This window comes from Physcomitrium patens, chromosome 5 (genome assembly GCF_059467195.1).
Source record: "Physcomitrium patens ecotype Gransden chromosome 5, ASM5946719v1, whole genome shotgun sequence".
NCBI classification, from domain to species: Eukaryota; Viridiplantae; Streptophyta; class Bryopsida; order Funariales; family Funariaceae; genus Physcomitrium; species Physcomitrium patens.
In genome coordinates, this window is record NC_143414.1 from 13233467 (window position 1) to 13239948 (window position 6482).

The window sequence follows — 6482 nt, forward strand, 5'->3', positions numbered from 1 at the left end:
ACAAGAATCCTATTGTCTTTGAAAAATCCTCATCTTAATTTATCATAGATGTTTCTTAAAAAGTTAAATGTCAAAGTTTTATCTTATTATTCTAAAATAATAACTTGTTATTCTTAGGAGCTTTGGCTTCTTTTAAATGAAGAATTTGTTAAATAATTTTTTAAAAAAATTAATTAAAAAAATAATTTAATATAGATAGAAGTCATAAATAATTATCTTTTTTCTTTTCGACATATTATTGTAAAACTATTTCTATATAAGAAGAAAAATTTACTCATAATGACACAAATATATATAATATAGTTAGATATTTTCTGATCAAGTCATTTTAGAATTTATATGGCTCAATAAGTTTAAACTTATCACAAATGTAAATCTTTACTTCTATAATTACCTAGATAATATGAATAGTTAGAAATAAAAATAAAAATAAATAAATAATATCTTATAAAAAAGCTTCTAATAGCTTTATAGACATGACTTTGTTTTTAGATATGTCTAAAGATAACTAGTAGGTTCAAACTTAACTAATAAGTTGGCCACATATCACATATATTGGCTACTTGTAGTACAAGCTAGACATATAGCATACATATAAAAAGCTTATTTTGTAAATTAAACATGTATCTTACAATTTGGACATGTGTTAGAGATCCTATAGAATGTCACCACATAGATTCTAATTAGATTGTATGTATAGAGGCAAGAATGAAACTTTTATCACTCTTGTTAATCTTTTATTTTTTTGTATAATAGTTTTAAAATTTTCTAATTTCTTAGTCATTTAAAATAGCTATATAATTTATTTTTTAAAAATATTTATATTTAATTTTTTTTTATTTCATTTTTTTTGAGAAAATTTTCACTTATTTATTTAAATTCTTTAAATTATTATTCTTGATAAATTAACAAGAATATACTTAAACTATTAAAGCTTTATTTTTTCAATTAAAAAAGAACTACTTTTTTTGCATAATAAGACATAAATATATTAAAATTTATAAATTACCGGCTTCTAAATTGATATATTTTTTAAAATTTTCTTTGTTCTTAAGTTTCTTCTACTTACATTGAATAATATTAGACATCTTTTTTTAGTATATAATCATAGAAGGTCTTATTGAAATAAAGAATGCAATGACACAAATACAAGAACAAATGAAAAAATTAATGCTTGCAATGCATCCACTCAATTTATCACCACAAGAGACAACATAATTAGCACAAGTGAAGATATAGAGATGATTGGAGCTACTTCAATATCTACAAAAAATCATATTACTTCTTTTATAGTAAGACATTGATTAAGTATTAAAGAACTAAGAATTGTCTTGCTTAAGAAGTTTAATGGCACAAAATAAAATTTTGAGGATTCTTTAATCAAGTAAAATTAGTGATTGAACTTCAATTTTAAAACTATCTAATTTTAAGATCATAAGTAAGATTTATTAGTACATTAATTTTAAATTTTTCTATATTATAATATTTATCATTTTTTGAATGATAGAATCTAATATTAAATAATTTAGATACTATTTTTCTAAAATTTTAATCCATATCTATAATATATAATGTAATTTATATTGCAAACAATAAGATTTAAATTTTGCAACAAAAAAATTGATCAATAATATTATATGCTCTACAATTTTGAAAATTAGTGGCTGAAATGAAGTAAAATGATTTTGCATTCATTAAAAAAAAATACAAATTATAATATGAAATAAGAAGTAGATGTTGAACTTACATGATTTACAAACATAGAGTGAAGTAATTAAGTTTATTGTAAAGTATGACAATTGACTTTTTAAATTTTGATATGAAAATCATATAAGTGGACTTAACTTTTTCATCATTCAATAGCATTACCAAAGTCTTTCAATACATATATTTGAAAGTAGAAGACATGAAAATTGACACAATATAATTTTAAATCTCTTTTTTAAGTAAAAAAAGATTCTTTATTATGAAGATGGATTGTGCTTATATTATAGAGATTCTATGCACACTTCTTAATATTATCAAAAGAAGCAACATAACTACAAAATAAGAAGTATAGTTGTCAAAAAAGATAATATGTTAAAAATTAAGTTTGTCTAGCAATAAGGACTATTCAACTACTATCTTTTACAACACCTAGTAAAGGTCTTATTCTCTCTTTAAAATAATTTTTTAGTTTTATAATAGATGTTTGTTTAAAACCTAAGAATAACAAAACCTCTTCTTTTTTAGTTTTAAGAGCATTAATTTGTTTGTTAAACAAAGAATTTTCTAAACGACATAACTTATTGTTTGGAAAAAAATATATACTTATTCAACAGATGTTTATATAGAACCTAATATGTAGAAGTTATAAATGGTCATTTTTTGTCTTTTGTTGATATCATCCATAAAATCTTTTATATAAAATAAATAAAAATTAATAATAATAATTTTATGATATTTAGTATAATTAAATTTTATTTTATTATTATTATTATTTTAGATTTATTATGACTAAAAAATAAATAAACTTTTAAAAATTAACCTCTTTTTTGTTGTGTTAGTTTGAAATAGAACAAAATTGACTAGGATCTTAAACATTCAAATATTCTTTTGAATATCAACACAAATTTGGAAATCACAACACGTTTCATAATACAACATGTCATTTTTTTACAACCATGACATATGGTGCTCGTTGCAAGAGTGCTACAATTAAAATACCAAGTACATACAAAATCTATTATTTTTTATAAATTTTTTAATTATAAATCTTTGTTTTATTTTTTAACAATGATTGATTGGATGATATGCTAATATATGCCTTCAATTTATTTTATTTCAAACCACTCATAAAATACACCTACCTTAAATAGTCTATACTTATTCATTCTTATTTCGAAAATAAAAATCTTTTTATTATTTCTAAACGTATTTGCATGCCAAGGGCCTAAAGATAAGATATTTTTTGTAATCAAGCAATAGAAACCATGCTTTATATATATGATTAATCATTTGAGGTTTGAAGGCCATGCCTTTGCCATGCAAAACTAATAATACATTGTTTGATTTTCATGAAATCAATGAAATGCTAAGAAGTGGTGGTAGTATGCATGTGGATGCCTTTTCATCTTGGTGTTGGACTCACATTGACTAATTCAATAACTAATGTATATGCATCAGCTTCTTTATTATTAGATATTATATCCAATTTAATAGGATTATAGTATAAAAGGTGATCAATTAAAATTTGCATTGCATATTTTCACGGCCATTCAATTGTTCTATTTTATCCATTTTTTTTATCATGAATCTTGAAAAAAACTATTTTAGGTTGAAAACATTAAAAAAATAAAATAACGCCAATTAGTGACATCATGTTGATTTTTGTAAGATTTTTAAATGGCACATTTTTGCTCAAGTGTCATTTGGTACTTTTTGCAACAATATAGAAAAGAATGCAAGCTTTGTAAAACCATATCTTTTTTGTATACCTATATGTGCATTGGAAAAAAATGTAATTTTTTAATATTGAAGACATACCAATAACTAGAGGCAATATTAGCTTGGGCAAAATAATGTAGAAAATTCAGTTTAAAATTTGAAAGCATTGAAAATATTACCAAACTTAATAGAATGTTTTTATTTTTTAAAAAACCACTTAATAGATTTTTTTCTTTATTAAAATAAGTACATACGTTTCTTTGTTTGAGTAACTTGATTTATTTTTTTGTTATAGATGTCTTCAATTATATTCTATTAAGTTCTTGTAATAAGTATTTACTATTTTCATCGACTTTTATCACAACATATGATTCAAATTAATATTCATAATACTTTTATAATGTACTATGTGTTAAAAAAATGAATATCAAAGAACTAAAAGATCAATATATTCTTGTGTCATTTGAAAAGGCTAAAAAATCATTCAAATATGGTATAATATTAAATAAGAATGGCCATTGCCAAAGACAAGAAAATTAAAAAATATTTAAATAAGATTAAAGACTAAAAAAGTGTTGATAAGAAAGAAAAAGGCTTCACTCTTGCTTCTATATATATATTATCTAATTACAAACTATGTGGTGATATTTTATAGGACCTCTGATATGTGTCCAATTTGTAAGATACATGTCTTAACTTACAAAGTAAGTTTCTTAGAAATACACCACATCAAGAGCTTGTACCATAAGCTACTAATGTGTGTAATATGTGGCTAACTAGTTGTCATGGACATACATTGGAAGATTCTTCGAATATTCTTTTAGAATATTCTCTAAAGATTCTCTAAAGATTCCTTTAGAAGGTTCTAGAAGATTCTTAGAATATTCCCTAAAGATTTTCTTAGAAGGTTCTAGAATATTCTGATAGATTCTAGGAAGTTGCTCGAGAAGTTTCCTAATTAGTAGAAGTTGTTGGAGAAGCGTCCTAGTTAGCGGAAGTAGCTCGAGAAGCTTCCTATTCAGTAGTATATATAGGAGTCGAGGCTGAAGGGTTCTTCAGTCTCGACAACACATCTCTTGGAGTTCTAGCTCACCTTTCTGGTGTTGTTCTTGTACTCATCTATTTAATCTAGTTCTGCCACTTCTTCTTGAACTTCTTGTTAGATTTCAAGTCTGTATTTTGTGTCCGTGACAATTTGTCGAGACTACATTTTCACTGGTATCAGAGCTAGCTCCTTCTTCTTAGAGAGTGGATTACCCCTCTTCTTGAAGGTGTGCTAGTGTTTTAGAGGTTGCGGATTACCCTCCTCTAAACTGATATCTCTTCTTTCTCAATATTGGAGCCTTATTCTTCTTGGAGAGAGTGGATTACCCCTCATCTTAGAGTCTTAAGGCGTTTTAGAGGTTGCGGAGTACTCTCCTCTGAACCAATATTGTCCTCTTGTCAAAACTCTTTTTTCTTCTTTCTGAAGGTTAGCCGAAGGTTAAAACATTAAAATGGCTGAAAGTTTGGAATCCAAACTAGACGCCATCATAAATGCTCTTGTCTCGTTGTCACATAGGACAACAGAGATCGAAGGAGTCATGGTAGGACTCCATAACAATGGAGCATCTGGGATAGCGCCATCTAAAGCATATCAGCCTCAAACTTCTGCGCCAGAAGAAGCAGTTCTACCTCCATTTCAACAAGATCGAGTAGTCCTACAACGAAAGGAGCCTCGAGTTAGTCTTCCGGATAAGTTTGATGGAACTCGTTCCAAGTTTTGAGGTTTTGTCAACCAAATCAGGTTGATAACAATTTTACAGCCCGAACGTTATCCGACGGAGGAAGCGCGTGTTAGGCTTGTTGGAACCTTGCTTACAGCACAAGCTCTGTCTTGGTTTACTCCCTTGTTTGAGAAGTGTTCACCAATCCTGAGCAACTTTGAAACGTTCTTGGAGGCGTTTGCAGAAGCATTTGGCGAGCATGATAAAGTTCGATGGGCTACAACAAAGATCCGATCGCTACGACAAGGAACACGCTCTGCATCAGTCTATGCCTCGGATTTCAGACAATTGGCAAGTGACATTAATTGGGGTGAAGAGGCGTTGGTGAGTCAGTTTTATTGGGGCTTGAAGGATGATGTGAAGGACTTACTGTTATCTCTTCCTGATCCTCAAACGCTCAACGAAGCTATTAGCCAAGCTGTAAAGTGTGACAACCGCTTATTCCAGCGTCGCCAAGACCAACGTTCAAGACACCAAATGACTCGTTACGACGTGACTATGTCTGTAAATAGCTTAAACTCACATTCGGAGGCAACAGACATGCAAATCGACACGGCGCGTGTCCGATCTCTTACTCCAACAGAGAAGAAACGGCGTATGGAGGAAGGGTTATGTTTGTACTCTGGAGAAGAAGGTCACAAGGTTGGAAATTGCCCCAAGAAGTAAAATTGGCACCCTGTCAAGACTAGAAGTGCGATGATTCCGGAAAACGACGATGCCCAGCCACAGTAGGAACCGTGCGGCTGGACAATCTAATATCACGACAACAATCAGGTTCCTCCTTCTCTGTCCAACCTGCCCGTTGTTTTACAATTCCTTTGTTTTTAGGCCCTCAAAAACAAAAAACTTTAGCTTTATTGGATTCGGGGGCATCTACTTGTTTTTTAGATGAAGAGTTTGCTAAACGCCACAAGATCCGTTTAGTACAGAACTCCAAACCTGTTCACGTAGAGGTGATAGATAGACGACCCTTATTGTCAGGCAACGTTACCCATTAATCAGAACCTTTAGAAGTGGTGTTTAAGGACCATAGTAGTCACGTTATTTTTAATATTATTAGAACCCCATCAAGCCTTGTTATCCTTGGTCTTTCTTGGTTAGAAGATCATAATCCGTCCATTGATTGGAGGCTACGAAGGATAACATTTCCTGAAAAAAATAATAATAAACTTGTTGGTAGAACCTACATGAAGAAATCCATGTTTATTGGAGCGAGAGCGTTCCTAAGATCGTCCAAGGAAGGTGCACCATTTGTCATTTATGCAGCTCCAACTAGCGGCGAGAATATCT